The sequence below is a fragment of the Loxodonta africana genome, chromosome 2 (genome assembly GCF_030014295.1).
Source record: "Loxodonta africana isolate mLoxAfr1 chromosome 2, mLoxAfr1.hap2, whole genome shotgun sequence".
Taxonomy (NCBI): Eukaryota; Metazoa; Chordata; class Mammalia; order Proboscidea; family Elephantidae; genus Loxodonta; species Loxodonta africana.
In genome coordinates, this window is record NC_087343.1 from 230,809,784 (window position 1) to 230,828,584 (window position 18,801).

An 18,801-nucleotide genomic window follows, 5' to 3' on the forward strand; every position below is an offset into this window, starting at 1 on the left:
TTGCAGCAGGTTTGCCCAGTGCAACGTACCTTTTGATTTCTTGACAGTTGCTTCCAGATAGCCTTGTCTATCTAATCATTCATTTGATGTCACAATTTGGTTGTCTCAAAACATCTCAGACTTACCAGTTGCTGTCTAGTTGACTCCAACTCATGGGAACCCCATGTGTGTCAGAGCAGAACTGTGCTCCATAGGGTTTTCCATGGCTGATTTCTCAAAAGTAGATCCCCAGGTCTTTCTTTTGGGTGGGTTTGAAACTCCAACCTTTTGCTTACCATTAAGTGTTAACTATTTGCACCACATTTCAATTTTAAGAGGTCAAATGAAACAGAAGAACAACAACATTACCGCATCTTTCCCTTGTCAGTAAATCTAATTATCATTATGTACTTACTCGTTCACCTGAGCACCATCTTTGATTCTCCTTTCTTCCTTGCTCTTTCTCTACTTTCCTACATTTGGTTCCAAGACACATCTCATATCTGCTCACCTCTCTTCATCCAGTAATATCTCTCCTCTACTTAAGACCTCTCAATAGTTTTCCACTGCTCTTTAAATAAAATTCAAATTCCTTACCATGGCCTTTGAGGCTGTGCATGATCTGGCACCTACTAGCCTTCCCAGTGTCATTTGGTTCTTCTCTTCCTCTTGCCCATCTTCTTCAGCCGGTTGTCTTCCTTCCTGCTTCCCCAGCACTCCCAGCTCTTCCTCACCACAGTCCTCTTCTCCTGCTCTTCCTGTCGCTGTGGAGGGTTCCACTGCCTACTGCATCCTTCACCTCTCAGCATTAATGCTGCAACCTTACAGCAGTGCTTACTCTGATGACCCTAGGTAAGTGCTTTCCTGTTAAACTTTATTATCATACCCATTTCATTCCTATACTCTTATCCCAATTTATCCCAGTTTTAATTAAACATTATCACTGGTTGATTGTTTGCATCCTAAATAGATTATATGCTCCATGAGGACAAGGCAAATCCATTTTATTTATTAATATATACCCAGTTGCTGGAATACGAAGCACTCAATAACTCCTTTAAATAAATGAATGAATGAATATATTCTCCTTCTCAGCTCTTCAATAAGTGATTGTGTCCAAATGAAGTCTTCCCGGCTCTTCCTTACTCCTCTCACTTGCCCCATCTTCATCCTCTACCAGTTAGGCTTTTCCTGATCATTGACTCTCCCTTTCCAGTCAGACTCTTCTACTCCATGCATCCCACCTAAAGAGATCATGTCTAGAGGCTAAGAGTCACTGATTTCTCTGTTCTCCATGGTAACAGCCTTCCCTGAGCCCTCTGACTTAGAAGAGCTGGCTCCTTCAGCATCTCCCACACTCAGGACCATCACTACTATGAGCTCTCCATGCCCCTTCCTTCTAGGGTCTCAGAAAATAAAAAAGAAGGAACTAAGGTCTCTCAGGGCAGCTAAAGCTTAATGTGGCTATGACTCACTGGCACATAACAGAGCATTTCTGCACTCTGGAATGCAACGGAATACAGAAAAACACACACGCAGACATGTACACATGTACATATACCCACACATGCATCCACATACATGTATACACAGCACGTATGTCCTGTTTACCCTGCCCACCGTTGTCACTGCTAGCTTGCTGCTGGTCCTCCGTTTCTTTGCACTTTCTCACTTCATCCCTTAGCTTTTTCCAGGATATGCAGATGGCTCCAGCTACTACAAGTCCCAGTGCCATGAGGATCAGAGGCAGGGATATTCTCCACACCTTGGGCCAGACGCTTCTGGAAAAGGAAGCTAAAGCGGGTTCCAGGGAGTCATATGACTGAAGAATATTGGAGCAAGACTAAAAGATTAATGTGTAACAGGGCATGATACTTACAAACTACTTTGAAATGGTTTAGAAAAAAATATGTAGGCATTTGTATAAACAAATATAAGTACGTGCATGTTATTGTTGTTAGTTTCCTGAGTTGGTTCTGACCCTGTGTGAACCCATGTGTGCAGAGTAGAACTGCTACATAGGGTTTTCAAGGCTATGACCTTTTGGAAGCAGATTGCCAGACCTGTCTTCCAAGGCTCCTCTGGGTGAGTTTGAACCCCAACCTTTTAGACAGTAGTGGAATGCTTAACAGTTTTCACCACCCACGGACTGATAGACACATAGGAGATAGATATTAGATTAAAAAAAAAAAAAGTCATCGAATTGATTCTGACTCATAACAACTCTGTGGGACATAGTAGAACTGTCCCATAGGGTTTCCAAGGCTGTAAATCTTTACAGAAGCAGACTGTCACATCTTTTTCCCATGGAGTGCCTCGTGGGTTTGAATCACCAACCTTCTGGCTAGTAGCCAAGCACTTTAACCACTATACCACCAGGGCTCCTTAGATAGGAGATTAAAAAAAAAAAAAAACCACTGCCATCAAGTTGATTCTGACTCAAAGCCACCCTATAGGACAGAGTAGAACTGCCCTATACAGTTGCCAAGAAATGCCTGGTGGATTCAAACTGCCAACGTTTTGTTTAGTAGCCATAGCACATAACCACTGCAAAATGGTAAAAATTGGTGAATCTGGTAAAAGTTGCATCATTTTGGGCAAAATTTCTGTAAGATGGAAATTATTTAAAAATAAAAACTTTTAAAAAATGTTAATATTGGGGTGAAACTTTCTTGTTCCCTGAGAAGGCACAGCTCTCCTGGAGGCTCTCCTGGTACCCCCATCTACCTCAGTCATAAGCATCTTAACTGTGCGTCTCCCCAGGACCCCCCAAGTCAGGTCTCTGCAGGAAAGGCCATGAACAAAGACTTGCGCCTCCGCTCTCTCCTGCTCCCTGGCCTTGTGGCTCTCTCAGAGGATCCTTATGTCCAGGGCCATGATTGCCCTTACTCAGGCTTTTGAAAATGAAGGAAAGAACTGAATGAAATACTAACCTGGTACGAGACTCACAGTCAGTTTCTCCTTGAAGAGCAGGGGGTTGGCAATGGAGCAATAGAGGCCTTCCATAGCCCTGTCCGTGATCACTACGTTGGATACAACAGCAAAGAGCCCACTTGTAGGTGACACAGACAGATTGGCCACAGAAGGTATTATCTTTCCTCTGAAATCTCTCCACTCCACCTGGGGCTGAGGGTACCAGCCAGCTGAGGTGCACTCTACCTGGACACCTTCTTCCTTGTCATCTCTCAACCTGATTCTGGGCTGCGAGCCCAGTCCTAAAGAAACAGATACTGGCTTGAATCTTTTCCGCTATTGCCGCTTCCATTAGAAAAAAAAAATCCTGGGCATTTCCAGTAGGTGCTAGGAATATTTTACATACTACTCTGTTTAATATTTACATGTTGAATATATTATTATTCCCATTTCACAGATAAAACAAAAAAAGGTCCAGGAAATGGTTTAGATTAAATAAGCTTCCTATTTCACAAAAGCAGAAATTGTGGGAAGCAAGATTGGAACCAAGGTTTGCCTGACTTCAAAGCACAAAGCACCAAAGAAAACTTCTCCCCATATCCCATAAACACTCTCCTCTTTCTCTCTCTCTCATGGTCTCTTTTGCCCTCCTGTCTCCCTTGCCTCCCTCTTAGTGGTAAAATGAAGGGAAGAAAAAGTAGAAAACACAACCATGCATTGAGAACTGTATTTCCCAAGAAATACTTCACCTGAAAGAAAAAAATGATTCGCTTGGAAGCATATGTTGTGAAAAGTTCTAAAACGTTAACGGAAATTTCGGCCATAAACCTGGTTATCTGCAGTTGGGAATGAAACTTTGGTAGAGAAACTTACACTTTGGGTCACATGGAAACAAGATGACCAAGCAAGTAAGCACCTTACCTACCACCTTCAGCCATAGTGTGGCTTCCCCATGACGCGTGCCCTCTTGGAAATAGCAATGGTATGTCCCATTATCAAACACTGTGACATTGTGTATCCTCACTGCCGCTGTGCCATTGGCGATGTGGTCTATCAGAAACGTTGTTCTTCCTCGGTACTCTTCCATCTGCTCTCCGGACACATTTTTCCCTCTCTCATACACATACACGGCTGGGGAAAATTTGTCCCTGTACCATCTCAACTCCATGTCCTTGGCACTGATGTTGGGGGACAGGTGGCATGGTAAATCTGCGCCTTTCCCCACTATGGCCAGAATAGGTTCATTAGGGCCAATGACATCAAAAGTGACATTTCCTGAAAGAGGCAGATGTGACAAGACTGGGTTAGGCCACCTCTGAGAAGATGGAACTCTCCCGCCTATGCCCACATTCATCTTTGAGGATTTAAGTATTCCTTGAATCCTGCACTTTTCTTTTGGCATGTCTCTTCTTACACTGGGACATCCCCCTAGCATTGGGAAGGGAATGTTCTCCTACCATTTCCGTGTACAACAGTGGGCAGCAGCTGCAGGAAGATGAGGATGATGAAGCAGCTGGGCAGAAAAGCATCTTGAAAACATGTCTTTGTCATCACTGCTGGGGACAGAGAGGCACACAGGCCAGCACATACACACTGATGAGAGAGAAGGCCAACAGCAGAAGCTTAACGGGAGCAAAGGAAAAATTGCCTTGAAAGAGAAAGGCTGTTTTTAACCATGCCTTTCACCCACAGCCTCTAACAAGTTATTTATCCTAGAAACAGAGAGACAATGACCCTTTCTACCCTTCTGTTACACATATAACGTTTCTTTCACAAGACCCAGGAACTCATCCACAAAGTGACAGGAAGACATCCTTGGGTGTGAAAGGGCTTCATTTTCTTACCACTTATATAAGGGTAATTATCTCATCTCCAGCCTTTTACTGTAGTGAAGTGTGAAAATGCTGATGGAGAAAACTCAAACCATGATTAAGGAACTTCAGGAACCAGAAATACATTCACTAATCCCTTTAAAATCTTCTATTTCTTGTTGTCTCCAGCAGGACTTGTGTGGTTGGGAGGACAGAAACCTATTGACTCCTCCAGAGTTTCTTGTAGGGATGGTCATTCCAAGACACTCTGTAAGTCACATCACTAATCGTAAACTCAGTCAGAGGGCAAACGCTGTCAATCATTTCTGTTGGCCTAAGCTGTGAGTCGGAATCAACCCTATGGCAATCCAGAAAGTGGCATTTACGTGAATGAGAAATTACACTATTCAAATATACATTTGTCCTATTCAGACGAGACTATTCCTTTCTTGCCTTTTAGGAAAGCCCCCAGGGTCACCCTGGCACTTGAGGCTGGGTTGAGTGTAGAGAAGCAGAAGCACAGATAGGCACCCTTAAAATAGAGAATACTCACCCAGCCTGGTTCCAGATGCACACTTTCCAGGAAATTATGATGACATTGAGGGAATCAATTTAGTTCCCCTGCAAACTCTAAAGGGGGCATAATTCAAGAGAACCACACTGCCTGCAACGGAGCTTAGAAAACTGACATGAGGAGCCAAGTCCCCCAGTTTCTATAGAATCTTCCTTTGTGGAAGTAATCAACTGTGCCTTCTTGGCAGTTGCAAAGGGAACAAAATAAGGGTTTCCTAAGAGGTGTGAAGAGTTCTGAACATTTTGAGGGTTGAGATGAAAGACTCTGGCAGCAGGAGATAAGCAAATGGACGGACACCAAAAGGCGTACCCCATGGAAGCATGGCTATCAGGCAGCACAGGGGCACTTCCAGGAGCCCCATGGAGGGGACACGTATTGTGAGTGTTAGGATCCAAGCCAAAAGCAGAAGTTGGAGAATTCAGATAAAGCTTCTTGGTTATCAAAAACCTTTAGTCTCGGCCATGCCAGAGCCACTCCCTTGTGAAAGTTTTTCATGATTAGGTCCAAATTGGTTAATTCTGGCATATTCCAAGGAGACACGTGTCAGAAATTCAGACCCTTGTGGGTAGTAGAGGTGCCCCTGCCTTCTCCCTCCCTTGCCTGTCCCCTCTGGCCATGTGGTCCTGGAACTTTGTGCACACAATCTAATGACTGGAAGCCTCACATTGACCAGGCTTAGGATATTCACCTAGACTCCTTGCATCTGAATAAGGTGCTTAGCTCAAGCGTATCACTTTTTATTACTCAAAAGTGTGGCTATTTTCCTGAAAGGGGTTTGGTGGGAAATGAGGTATAGGAAAAGGCTGTACGGTATTCTTGGAAGTTGGGTGTTACTTGATTCAGTAGATATGTGTTCAATGCGTTAAGGGCTACAATTTCCCCCCTCTGTACCAGGGGACATGGAAGAAGAAATTTATAAGATAGAATGCACCGGAAAGGTTTAAATAGCATAAAGTACAGCAGAGCAAATGTTATAGATGGTGGTGGGGGATCGTGGTGGTGGTTGGGTTAATGCTCCAGTGTGGAGGGAAAGGAAAGCCTGGTGGCATAATGGTTAAGTGCTACTGCTGCTAACCAAAGGGTCGACAGTTCAAATCCACCAGGTGCTCCTTGGAAACTCTATGGGGCGGTTCTACTCTGTCCTATGGGGTTATTATGAGTTGGAATCGACTCGATGTCACTGGGTTTGGATTTTTTTTTTTTTTTTTTTTTTGTGGAGGGAAAGTCACTGTGCCTGACCAGATAGCAGGAAGGCAGGGCCAGGGCAGGATCCTAGTGTGAGGGGGGTGTGATGCCGTCCTATTAGCCCTGTTGCTGTCGATATTGTTAGGTGCTGTCGAGTCAGTTCTGACTCATAGCGACCCTATGTACCACAGAACGAAACACTGGCAGTTCCTGCGCCATGCTCACAACCGTTGTTATACTTGGGCCCATTGTTGCAGCCACTGTGTCAATCCATCTCAGCGAGGGTCTTCCCCTCTTTCGCTGACCCTCTACTTTACCAAGCACCATGTCCTTCTCCAGGGACTGATCCTTCCTGACAACACATCCAAAGTAAATAGGACGCAGTCTCACCATCCTTACTTCAAAGGAGCATTCTGGCTGTACTTCTTCCAGGGCAGATTTGTTCATCCTTCTGGCAGTCCATGGTATATTCAATATCCTTTGCCAACACCACAATTCAAAGGCGTCAATTCTTCTTTGGTCTTCCTTATTCATTGCCCAGCTTTCACACGCATATGAAGCGATTGAAAACACCATGGCTTGGGTCAGGCACACCTCTGTCTTCAAGGTGACATCTTTGCTTTCCAACACTTTAAAGAGGTCCTTTGCAGCAGATTTGCCCAATGCAATGTGTCTTTTGATTTCCCGACTCTTGCTTCCACGGGCATTGATCGTGGATCCAAGTAAAATGAAATCCTTGACAACTTCAATCTTTTCTCCGTCTAACATGATGTTGCTTATTGGTCTAGTTGTGAGGATTTTTATTTTCTTTATGGTGGGGTGTAATCCATACTGAAGGCTATGGTCTTTGATCTTCATCAGCATGCGATTCAAGTCCTCTTTACTTTCAGCAAGCAGGTTGTTAATGAGTCTTCCTCCAATCCTGATGCCCCATTCTTCATATAGTCCAACTGCTTGGATTATTTGCTCAGCATACAGATTGAATAGGTATGGTGAAAGGATACAACCCCGATGCACACCTTTCCTGACTTTAAAGCACATGGTATCCCCTTGTTCTGTTCGAACAACTGTCTCTGATCTATGTACAGGTTCCTCATGCACACAATTAAGCATTCTGGAATTCCCATCAGCAATGTTCTCCATAATTTGTTATGATCTGCACGGTCGAATGCCTTTGCACAGTCAAGAAAACACAGATAAACATCTTTCTGGTATCCTCTGCTTCCACCCAGGATCTGTCTGACATCAGCAATGATATCCCTGGCTCCACATCCTCTTCTTCTTTTGTTTTGGAATGTGCTTTAGGTGATAGTTTACAGTTCAAGTTAATTTCTCATACAAAACTTTATACGCATATTGTTATGTGACACTAGCCGCAATCCATATAATGCGACAGCACACTTCCCCTTTCCACCCCAGGTTTCCCATATCCATCCAACCAGCTCCTGTACCTTCTTGCTGGTTTCTCATCCTGGCTCTGGACAGGTGCTGCCCATTTGGTCTCGTGTATCTGTTTGAACTAAGAAGCACGCTCTTCATGAGTGTTTTTTTATGTTTATAGTCCCGTCTAATCTTTGTCTCAAGAGTGCGCTTCAGGAATGGTTTCAGTTCTGTGTTAACAGAGCATCTGGGCGCCATGGCTTCGAGGGTTCCTCCAAACTCAGTAAGATCGTTAAGTCTGGTCTTTCTACCTGAATTTGAGTTCCACTCCACACTTTTCTCCTGCTCTGTCAGGGACTCTCTGTTGTGTTCCCTGTCAGGATGGCACTGGTGGTAGCTGGATGCCACCTGGTTCTTCTGATCTCAGGCTGATGGAGTCTCTGGTTTATGTGGCCCTTTTGTCTCTTGGGCTAAGATTTTCCTTGTGTCTTTGATGTTCTTCATTCTGCTTTGCTCTTAGTGGGTTGGGACCAATTGATGCATCTTAGATGGCTGCTCATAAGCTTTTTCTTTTTTTTTAATTAACTTTTATTAAGCTTCAAGTGAACGTTTACAAATCCAATCAGTCTGTCACATATAAGTTTACATACATCTTACTCCCTACTCCCACTTGCTCTCCCCCTATTGAGTCAGCCCTTTCAGTCTCTCCTTTCGTGACAATTTTGCCAGCTTCCCTCTCTCTCTATCCTCCCATCCCCCCTCCAGACAAGAGTTGCCAACACACTCTCAAGTGTCCACCTGATATAATTAGCTCACTCTTCATCAGCATCTCTCTCCCACCCGCTGACCAGTCCCTTTCATGTCTGATGAGTTGTCTTCGGGGATGGTTCCTGTCCTGTGCCAACAGAGGGTCTGGGGAGCATGGCCGCCGGGATTCCTCTAGTCTCAGTCAGACCATTAAGTATGGTCTTTTCATGAGAATTTGGGGTCTGCATCCCACTGATCTCCTGCTCCCTCAGGGGTTCTCTGTTGTGCTCCCTGTCAGGGCAGTCATCGATTGTGGCCGGGCACCAACTAGTTCTTCTGGTCTCAGGATGATGTAGGTCTCTGGTTCATGTGGCCCTTTCTGTCTCTTGGGCTCTTAGTTGTCGTGTGACCTTGGTGTTCTTCATTCTGCTTTGCTCCAGGTGGGTTGAGACCAACTGATGCATCTTAGATGGCCGCTTGTTAGCATTTAAGACCCCAGACGCCACATTTCAAAGTGGGATGCAGAATGTTTTCATAATAGAATTATTTTGCCAATTGACTTAGAAGTCCCCTCAAACCATGTTCCCCAGACCCCCGCCCCTGCTCCGCTGACCTTTGAAACATTCATTTTATCCCGGAAACTTCTTTGCTTTTGGTCCAGTCCAATTGAGCTGACCTTCCACGTATTGAGTGTTGTCTTTCCCTTCACCCAAAGCAGTTCTTATCTACTGATTAATCAATAAAAAAAACCTCTCCCTCCCTCCCTCCCTCCCTCCCCCCTTCGTAACCACAAAAGTATGTGTTCTTCTCAGTTTTTACTATTTTTCAAGATCTTATAATAGTGGTCTTATACAATATTTGTCCTTTTGCCTCTGACTAATTTCGCTCAGCATAATGCCTTCCAGGTTCCTCCATGTTATGAAATGTTTCACAGATTTGTCACTGTTCTTTATCGATGCGTAGTATTCCATTGTGTGAATATACCACAATTTATTTACCCATTCATCCATTGACGGACACCTTGGTTGCTTCCAGCTTTTTGCTACTGTAAACAGAGCTGCAATAAACATGGGTGTGCATATATCTGTTTGTATGAAGGCTCTTTTATCTCTAGGGTATATTCCTAGGAGTGGGATTTCTGGGTTGTATGGTAGTTCTATTTCTAACTGTTTAAGATAACGCCAGATAGATTTCCAAAGTGGTTGTACCATTTGACATTCCCACCAGCAGTGTATAAGAGTTCCAATCTCTCTGCAGCCTCTCCAACATTTATTATTTTGTGTTTTTTGGATTAATGCCAGCCTTGTTGGTGTGAGATGGAATCTCATCGTAGTTTCAATTTGCATTTCTCTAATGGCTACTGATAGAGAGCATTTCCTCATGTATCTGTTGGCTGCCTGAACATCTTCTTTAGTGAAATGTGTGTTCATATCCTTTGCCCGCTTCTTGATTGGGTTGTTTGTCTTTTTGTGGTTGAGTTTTGACAGAACCATGTAGATTTTAGAGATCAGGTGCTGGTCTGAGATGTCATAGCTGAAAATTCTTTCCCAGTCTGTAGGTGGTCTTTTTACTCTTTTGTTGAAGTCTTTAGATGAGCATAGGTGTTTGATTTTTAGGAGCTCCCAGTTATCTGGTTTCTCTTCATCATTTTTCATAATGTTTTGTATTCTGTTTATGCCTTGTTTTAGGGCTCCTAGGGTTCCCTATTTTTTCTTCCATGATCTTTATCGTTTTAGTCTTTATGTTTAGGTCTTTGATCCACTTGGAGTTAGTTTTTGTGCATGGTGTGAGGTATGGGTCCTGTTTCATTCTTTTGCAAATGGATATCCAGTGGCTGCTCATAAGCTTTTAAGGCCCCAGATGACACTTACCAAAGAGGGATGCAGAATATATTCTTAATAAAGTTTGTTATGCCAATCGACCTAGATGTCCCCCAAAATCATGGTGCCCAGCCTCCAGCCCCAGCTACTCTGTGCCTTGAAGTGTTTGGTTGTGTTCAGGAAACTTCTTAGCTTTTGGTTTAGTCCAGCTGTGTTGACTTCTCTGTATTGTGTTTTGTCCTTCCCTTCTCCTAAGATGGTTCTTGTCTACTATCTAGTTAGTGAATTCCCCTCTGCTTCCCTTCCCACGCTCGTAACCGTCAAAGAATGTTTTCTTCTGTGTTTAAACCTTTTCTTGAGTTCTTATAAGAGTGGTCTCATACAATATTTGTCCTTTTGCAACTGACTGATTTCACTCAGCATAATGCCGTCCAGAGTCATCCATGTTGTGAGATGTTTCGTGGACTCATCATTGTTCCCTATCATTGTATAGTATTCCATTGTGTGTATGTACCGTAATTTGTTTATCCATTTGTCTGTTGTTGGGCACCTAGTTTGTCTCTATCTCTCTGGTGTTATGAACAAAGTTGTAGTGAATACGGGTGTGCATTTATCTATTCGTGTGACGGCTGTTATTTCTCTAGTATGCATTCCAAAGAGTGGGTTTGCTGGATCGTATGGTACTTCTATTTCTAGCTTTTAAAGGAAGCGCCAAATCGATTTCCAGAATGGTTGTACCATTTTACATTCCCACCAGCAGTGTATAAGTGTTCCAGTCTCTCCACAACCTCTTCAACGTTTATTATTTTGTGTTTTTTGTATTGGTGCCAGCCCTGTTGGGGTGAGATGTTATCCATGGTAGTTTTGATTTGCATTTCTCTAATGAAATTTCCTCATATATCTGTTAGCCTCCTGAATGTCTTTTGGGTGAAGTGTCCTGTTGTCTCCTTTGCCCACTGTTTAATCGGAGTATTTGTTTTTTGTTGTTGAGGTTTTGCAGTATCTTGTAGATTTTAGAGATTAGACCCTGATTGGATATGCTGTAGCCGAATTTTTTTTCCCACTCTGTATGTTGTCTTTTTACTGTTTTGGTGAAGTCTTTTGATGAGCATAATTGTTTGGTTTTTAGAAGCTCCCAGTTATCAAGTGTTTATGCATTGTTATTTACGGTTTGTATTCTGTTTATCTATTAGGACTCCTAGGGCAGTCTTATTTTTTTCTGCCATGATCTTTATTATTTTAGATTTTATAGTTAGGTCTTTGTTCCATTTTGAGTTACTTTTTGTGCATGATGTGAGATATGGGTTTCCTTTCATTTATTTGCAGGTGGTTATCCAGTTATGCCAGCACCATTTGTTAAAGAGACCGTCTTTTTCCCATTTAACAGACTTTGGGCCTTTGGCAAATAGCAGCTGCTCAAAGGTGTCTGAATTACGTGTAGATTCTCAGTTCTATTCCATTGGTCTATGTATCTGTTGTTGTACCAGTACCAGGCTGTTTGACTACTGAGGTGGTATAATAGGTTCTAAAATCAGGTAGTGTGAGGCCTCCCACTTTATTCTTCTTCTTCAGTAATTCTTTATTTATCTGAGTACTCACTCTTCCTTTTCTGTATGAAGTCGGTGATTTGCTTCTCTATCTCGTTAAACAATGACTTTGAAATTTGGATTGGAATTGCATTGTATCTGTAGATTGCTTTGGGTAGAATTGACAGTTTCACAATGTTTATTCTTCCTATCCATGAGCATGGTATGTTTTTTCACTTATGAAGGTGTCTTTCATTTTCTTGCAATAGTGCATTGTAGTTTTCTTGGTATAGGTCTTTTATGTCTCTGGTTAGATTTATTTCCAAATATTTTATCTTCTTCGGGGTTATTGTAAATGGTATGGATTTGGTGATTTCCTTTCTAAAGTTCCCTTTGTCAATGTAGAGAAATCCAACTGATTTTTGTATGCTTATCTTGTACCCTGATACTTTGCTGAAATCTTCTATTAGTTCCAGTAGTTTTCTTGTGGATTCTTTGGAGTTTTCTGTGTATAAGATCATATCTGCAAATAGGGATACTTTTACTTCTTCCTCACCAATTTGGATGCTCTTTATTTCTTTTTCTTGCCTTATTGCTTTGGCTAAAACCTCCAGCACAATGTTGAATAAGGGTGGTGATAAAGGGCATCCTTGTCTGGTTCCCATTCTCAAAGAGAATGAGTTCAGACTTTTTATTTAGGATTCTGTTGGCTGTTGGCTTTGTATAAATGTACTTTTTTTTTTTTTTTTTTTGAGGAATTTCCCTTCTATTCTTATTTGGCTAGTTTTTATGAAGAATAGAAGTTAGACTGTGTCAAATGCTTTTACTGCATCAATTGGTAAGATCATGCTGTTCTTACCTTTTGTTTTATTTATGTGATGGATTATATTGATTGTTTTTCTAATGTTGAACAATCCCTGCATACCTGGTATGAATCCCACTTGGGCATGGTGAACTTTTTTTTTTTTTTTTAATTTTGCTAAATTCTATTGAGTAGAATTTTGTTGAGGATTTTAGCGGCTATGTTCATGAAGGATATTGGTCTGCAATTTTCTTTTTTTGTAGTGTCTTTACCTGCTTTTGGTATCAGGGTTATGCTGGCTTCATAGAATGAATTCAGGAGTATTCCATCATTTTCTATGCTCTGAAATACTTTTAGTAGTAGTGGTATTAACTCTTCTCTGAAACTTTGATAGAATTCTCCAGTGAAGCTGTCACTGGTTAGGGCTCTTTTTTTTTTTTTTTGGTAGAGATTTTTTTTTTTTTTTTAATTTCCTCTTCAATCTCTTCTTTGTTACAGGTTTATTTAGCTTTTGTACCTTGGTTTGTGTTAGTTTAGGTAGGTAGTGTGTTTCTAGAAATTTTTCCTTTGCCTCTAGGTTTTCAAGTTTGTTGGAGTACAATTTTTCTTAGTATTCTGGTTCTTTTAATTTTAGTTGCATCTGTTGTGATGTCACCCATCTCATTTCTTATTCTGTTTTTTTGCCCCCTCTTCTGTTTTTCCTTTGTCAGTTTGGCCAGTGGTTTACGGATTTTGTCGATCTTTTCAGAGAACAAACTTTAGGTCTTTTTGAGTCTTTCAGTTGTTTTTCTCTTTTCTATTTCATTTATTTCTGCTTCAATCTTTATTATTTCCTTTCTTCTGGTACCTGAGGGCTACTTTTGTTGCTTTGTTTCTATTTGTTTGAGTTTTGGGCTTAATGTTTTGATTTTGGCCCTTTCTTCTTTTTGGATGTGTGCGTTTATTGCTATAAACTGACCTCTGAGCACTGCTTTTGCTGCATCCCTAAGATTCTGGTAGGGTGTGTTTTCATTCTTATTTGATTCTATGAATTTGTTTATTCCATCCTTGATTTCTTCTGTAACTCAGTAGTTTTTGAAAAAGGTGTGTTTAGTTTCTATGTATTTGATTCCCCCCCCCCCCCTTGCTTTATCTGTTATTGATTTCAGCTTTTACAGCTTTATGGTCAGAAAAGACTCTTTGTAATATTTTGAAGTTTTTTGGATTCTGTTAAGGCTTGCTTTCTGGCCTAATATGTGGCCTATTCTGGAGAATGTCCCATGAGCATTGGAAAAGAAAGTATGCTTGGCTGCTGTTGGGTGGAGTGTTCTGCATACGTCTGTGATGGATAAGATTATGTGTCAACTTGATTGGGCAGTGATTCTCAGTGTTTTTATGTGATCACTTCCGTGATTGAATCTGCTGTGAGTAGACAATCAGGGAGTTTCCTTAGGGATGGGGCCTGCATCTAAATATAAGCAGGCATTCTGACTTTTTTGCTCACTCTGGGTCCTGCAGCTGTCTCCTGTTTGTCTGACCTCTGGTTTTTGGGACCAAAGCTATCAGTTTATCTGCAGATCTTGGGATTTGTCGATCTTCACTGCCCGAGATCTAGATCCCTGCTCTCTGATCTTCCAATCTTGGGTTCACCGGCCCCTGTGGCTATATGAATCAAGAGAAGCTGCTAGCCTGATCCACAGACTTTGCATCTTTCAATCTCTACAATTGTGTGAGCCGTATCCTTGGTGTAGATCTCTCTCTATGTATATTTATATGCTTTACTGGTTTTGCTTCTCTAGAGGTCCCAGCCTAAGACCCTTGGTACCAAGAGTGATTCTGGAGAAACAAATTGTAAGGATGAGTTTTCTAAATTGGTTCTGAAGTCCGGTTAGTCTTAAAGGTGTTGATGACTCTGCTTCCAGCAGTAAAGAGGACACTGCTACTCCATGGCATAAGGTGGTGATACAATTATGGAAAATAACACCACCAGCAGATCAGGTATTGGTGAAAGGCAAGGCTCTGGGTAAGGCATGTGTGATATCTTTCTATGGTTTTGTCAGAATGAGAAGTATAAGGAAGCTGGTTGGTTGGTCCTGCTTTCTCTAGACAAACTGGTGAAAGAAAGAGATGTGCTCAGGACTTCAGAGTCAAAGTTGCTACATAAATGACCTTAAGGCTTCCACTTGTGCTTTGAAAGAAAGCCTTATTTCTTGTAGCAACAATGCTGAAATCACCAAAAACCAAACCCAGAGTCTTATTGTAAAAGTGGCTGAATTACAATGTCAGCTCAATCTCCAACCTTGAGAGGTGTCTGAAGTAAAACTAAGGGCATGAATTTGGAAGAAATGGGATCCTGAAACTTGGAATGGGGATATATGGGTAGATAATCAGGAAGCTGGAGACACTGAGCCCCTAAATTCCATTGAATCACTCCTGCCAGTAGTACCACTCCCATCTGAAGAGATTACTTCACGTTTGTCTGCTAAAACACCCTGTCCAGAAAAACCATTAGCCTCTCCACTCCCATCTGATGAGATTAGCCCTAGCCCAGCTGCCTCTAAGAAGCCCTTGCCTGAGTCATTGCCTGGGGCATCGCCTGAGGCAGATACTTTACAAGACAATGCTGAATGTTCTCAGAACAATTCCACACTATAGATTCTTGCTTCTAGAGCTATAACTAGACTTAAGTACCAGTAAGTGCCAAAAGGTGAAGTACGAAGTGTGACCCAGGAGGAGAAACACTACACTCCAAAAGAACAGCCTGAATTTTGTAATATATACAAAGAGAAACCTAGAGCATACATATAGGAATGGCTATTAAGGGTGTGGGATAATGGTGCAAGGAACGTAAAGATGGATCGGTCTGAGTTTACTGATACAAGCCCACCAAGCACAGATTCTTCATTCAATGTTTCAGCTTGAGAAGTTAGGAAAGGATCTAATAGTTTATTTGGTCGGGTGGCTGAAGCATGGATTATGAGGTGGCCTACCCTAAATCAAGTTGAAGACCTGCCTTGGTATGCAGTAGAAGAAGGTATCCAAAGGCTTAGGGAAATTGGCATGCTAGAGTGGATTTATTAGGTTAGACCCACAGACCCACACATGGAGTGCCCGGACTACACACCTTTTACCATAACTGTTAGGAACAAATTTGTGAAGGGGACCCCAGCATCCTTGAACACTGTTGTGATTGCTATTTTATGTAAGTCATATATGAGGGTGGGAACTGCCCTAGCTGAATTAAGACACCCAACTAAAATGAGGCTGATTGGACCCCTTGGTAATAAGGGAAAAATGGCTGCACTCAATCAACAAAGACAATGTAGGCACGGTTACACTAAGGGACAGCAGAGTCAAAGCAGTAATCAGAGTAGTCTGACTTATATGGACTTATGGTGTTGGCTACTTAGTCACGGTGTCCCTAGGAGTGAAATAGATGAGAAATCTACTAAATATTTACTTGACCCATACAAACAGATGAATTCCAGGTCAGGTGAACAGCAGTCTAACTGGAATCACCAGAGTAGAGAGTCAAGGTCAATCAAACAATTCGTAGATTTGAGCGAGTTTAAAAACCCACACCCCCTGAATGAAGGGGCGGCTGGGTCCCCTCAAAGGAGGACCCCAATGCACAGCCAAAATTTTTTGCTGTTATTCTTTCTCCCAGCCTTCCCTAAAGGGATCTACGGCCTTTTACGAGAGTGATTGTTCATTGGGGAAAAAGAAATAATCAGGCATTTTGGGAATTCCTGGATACTGGCTCTGAACTGACACTAATTTCAGGAGACCCAAAATGTCTCTGTGGCCCACCAGTCAGAGTGGGGATGTATGAAGGTCAGGTTATTTATGGAGTCTTAGCTCACGTTCCTTTCACAGTAAGTCCAGTGGGTCTCTGAACCCATCCAGTAGTGATTTCCCCAGTTCCAGAATGCATAATTGGAATAGATATACTCAGTAAATGGCAGAAACTCCACCTTGGATCTCTGACAAATAGAGTAAACATTATTATGGGAGGAAAAGCCAAGAGGAAGCCATTAGAACTGCCCCTACCTAGGAAAATAGTAAATCAAAAGCAATACCTCATTCCTGGAGGGATTGTAGAGATTACTGCCACCATAAAGGACTTGAAGGATGCAGGGGTGGTGATTCCCACCACATCCCCATCCAACTCGCTTATTTGGCCTGTGCAAAGAGCAGATGGATCTTGGAGAATAACCGTAAATTATCAAAAACTTAACCAGGTGGCGACTCCAATTGCAGCTGCTGTTCCAGATGTAGTTTCATGACCCAAGCAAATTAATGCATCTCCTGGTACCTGGTATGCAGCTATCGATCTGGCTAATGCCTTTTTCTCCGTACATTTTTCAAAGGACCATCAGAAGTAGTTTGCCTTCAGCTGGCAAGGTCAGTGATACTCCTTCAGTTGCCTACCTCAGAGCTACATCAACTCCAGCCGTATGTCATAATTTAGTCCTTGATGGCTTTTCCCTTCCACGAGATGTTGCACTGGCCCATTACATTGATGACATTATGCTGATTGGACCTAGTAAGGAAGAAGCGTCAATGATTCTGGACTTATTGGTAAAACATTTATGCTAGAGGGTGGGAGATTAATCCCACAAAAATTCAGGCACCTTCCACCTCAGTGAAATTTTTAGGGGTCCACTGGTGTGGGGCTTGTCAAGATATTCCTTCTAAAGTGAAGGATAAGTTATTGCATCTGGCTTCTCCCACAACTAAAAAGGAGGCACGATGCCTAGTGGTCCTCTTTAGATTTTGGAGACAGCATATTCCTCATTTGGGTGTGCTACTCTGGCCTATTTATCAAGAGACTTGAAAGCTGCTAGTTTTGAGTGGGGCCCAGAACAAGAGGAGGCTCTGCAACAGGTTCAGGCTGCTGCGGAAGCTGCTCTGCCACTTTGGTCATGTGATCCAGCTGATCCAACGGTTCTTGAAGTGTCAGTGGAAGACATCCTGTCTGGAGTCTTTGGCAGGCCTCTATTGGTGAATTACAGTGCAAACCCTTAGGATTTTGGAGCAAAGCCCTGCACATTACTACTCTCCTTTTGGGAAACAGCTTTTGGCTTGCTATTGGGCCTTAGTAGAGACTGAACACTTAACCATGGGACACCAAGTCACCATGCAGCCTGCCCATCATGAACTGTGTGTTGTCTGACCCACAGAGTCATAAAGTTGGATATGCACAGCAACACTCCAGCATTAAATGAAAGTTGTATATATGAGATTGGACCCGAGCAGAGCCTGAAGGTACAAGTAATTTGCATGAGGAAGTGGCCCAAATGCCATGGTCTCCACTTCTGTTACATTAACTTCCATCTCCCAGCCTGCACTTATGGCCTCATGGTGAGTTCCTTATGATCAGTTGACTGAAGAAGAGAAAGCTTGTGCCTTGTCTACAGATGCTTCTGTGCAATATGCAGGCACCACTCAAAAGTGGGCAGCGGCAGCACTACAGCCCCTTTCTAGGCCCCTCCTGAAGGGCAGTGGTGAAGGGAAATCCTCTCAATGGGCAGAAGTTTGAGCAGTGCACCTGGTTGTTCACTTTCCTTGGAAGGAGAAATGGTCAGATGTGCAATTATATACTGATTCATGGGTTGAGGCCAATGGTTTGGCTGAATGGTCAGAGACACGGAAGGAACATGAATGGAAAATTGAAGGCAAGGATTCGTGGGGAAGAAGTATGTGGATAGATCTCTCTGAATGAACAACAGGAGTAAAGATATTCATGTCTCATGTGAATGCATACCAAAGGATGACCTCAACAGAGGATGATTTTAATGGTCAAGTGGATAGAATGACGTGTTATGTGGTAACCAGTCACCCCCTTTCCCCAGCTACTCCCGCAATTGCTCAATGGGCTCATGAAAAAAGTGGCCATGGTGGCAGGGATGGAGGCTATGCATGGGCCCAACAACATGGACTTCTACTCACCAAGGCTGATTTGGCTACAGCCAGTGCTGAGTGCCCAATCTGCCACCAGCCGAGACCAACACTGAATTCCTGATATGGCACCATCCATCAAGGTAATCAGCCAGCAACTTGGTGGCAAGTTGATTACATTGAA

At 42.6% G+C, this 18,801-nt stretch overlaps 1 long non-coding RNA gene across 1 annotated transcript; it reads right to left on the reverse strand.

Annotated features, from left to right (window-relative positions):
• Positions 1 to 3,740: 3,740 nt before the first annotated feature.
• On the reverse strand, positions 3,741 to 5,623 carry LOC100659765 (uncharacterized). The gene is made up of 3 exons (XR_010321115.1): positions 5,257 to 5,623; positions 4,350 to 4,485; positions 3,741 to 4,167 (listed from the first exon to the last, which is right to left on the reverse strand). It is a non-coding gene; the product is annotated as an uncharacterized LOC100659765 (long non-coding RNA).
• Positions 5,624 to 18,801: the final 13,178 nt, after the last annotated feature.